General features: G+C 34.3%; 1 pseudogene; it reads left to right on the forward strand.

Moving 5' to 3' along the window:
- The first annotated feature begins 256 nt into the window (after nucleotides 1-256).
- On the forward strand, nucleotides 257-800 carry LOC149569486 (oxoglutarate-dependent flavonoid 7-O-demethylase 1 pseudogene; annotated as a pseudogene).
- Nucleotides 801-1,450: the final 650 nt, after the last annotated feature.

Here is a 1,450-nt window from a genome sequence, read left to right on the forward strand (position 1 = left end):
CTTGCAAAAAATCATTTATGAAAGGTTTGAAAATGTAGGTTTAGTGCAAAGGATTGCTCAAATTTCTTTGGAAAATTCTGAAGATGAATATGAGCCATGGCTCTTTGAGAACAGTTTATGATACACATGAACTGGATGATAAAGAAGAAACTTATGCTGGTGAATCTTTCTCAGAGGCTAAATTTGTAGAGGTTCAAGAGCATTTTCTTCAAGCGAAGAAAAAAGAAGATAGTGCCCAGTAAGACTCAATACTTGTATGCTTGAAGGCTACGGTCGCTTCTTTGACATATTCGATGACATAGTCTTGGATTGGGTCAATGCCCTTGTTCATTTTATCTCCCCACCCTCTATAAAGGTAGTTGAACATTGGACAAAAACACCCCTCTCATATAGGTAAGTAAATTTAATTACAACATGCATAAGCAATTTGTAATTGGAGTATAAATTGATGCTGATTGATTGGTGGTGGAAAATGAAGGGAAACCTATGAAAAATATGGAGAAGAGGTACTCAATCTTACAAATAAGTTGCTTGGTATGCTTTCTAAGGGTTTGGGGTTGGATACTGATTATGTTCAAACCCTTATCAAGGAACCACTGCTTCAGCTCAGAATCAATTATTATCCTCCTTGCCCTTAGCCAAATTTGGTGAATGGACTGAGACCCCATTCAGATGGGAGTGTGATCACTGCCCTGCTAGATGATCAGATTGAGGGTCTTCAAGTTAAGAAAGATGGAGAATGGTTTACTCTATCCCTTATTCTTGGGTCACTCATTGTCAAAATTGGTGATCTCTTGTAGGTAAGTAAAATTTACTGAATTTTATCATGTCTTAATCATCTTGTTTATATGCAATTGGAGTTTTATGTTAAGACAATCTTCATAACCCATTGCTCAATGCTCATGAGCTTAAATGGTACACACTTAAATGTTGATTCCATTTAGTAGATTACCAATTTTAATACCAATTCTATACTGCTCTAGAGTAGGTTGTTCATACTGATCACCATGTTAGTTCAAGTTCCTAGAAAAACAAGGCCTATCATGGTTGAAGTAATTGTAGAAACAATAACTATAAATTTGGCTCCTTTGCCATTTCTAGCCCCTAGCTCATTGGCTATCGTCACACTGCATTCACAAGCATACAAATTTGTATAACAATCAATACACACTAGAATATAAGACATAATGCATATAATATTAACTCATTTGTAGTAAAATTTGTGATTACTTAACATATGGATTGGATCATATAGAGGACAAAGATGATCTTTACTTTCTAATTCCATAGAGTAGAGGCAGCTAGACTTATATAATACATTTTAAGTTTTAAAATGTTTAGATGGTTCATTTAAAAATACAGTAGGTTTTCAATAATGTCCATCTATTAGCATGATTTCAAATCATCTTAACAAATCAAAGCTTGAATATGTTGTTTAAGCCAAACCAAA

This window comes from Cupressus sempervirens, chromosome 3 (genome assembly GCF_028749045.1).
Source record: "Cupressus sempervirens isolate cs-2001-9-10 chromosome 3, ASM2874904v1, whole genome shotgun sequence".
Lineage (NCBI taxonomy): Eukaryota > Viridiplantae > Streptophyta > Pinopsida > Cupressales > Cupressaceae > Cupressus > Cupressus sempervirens.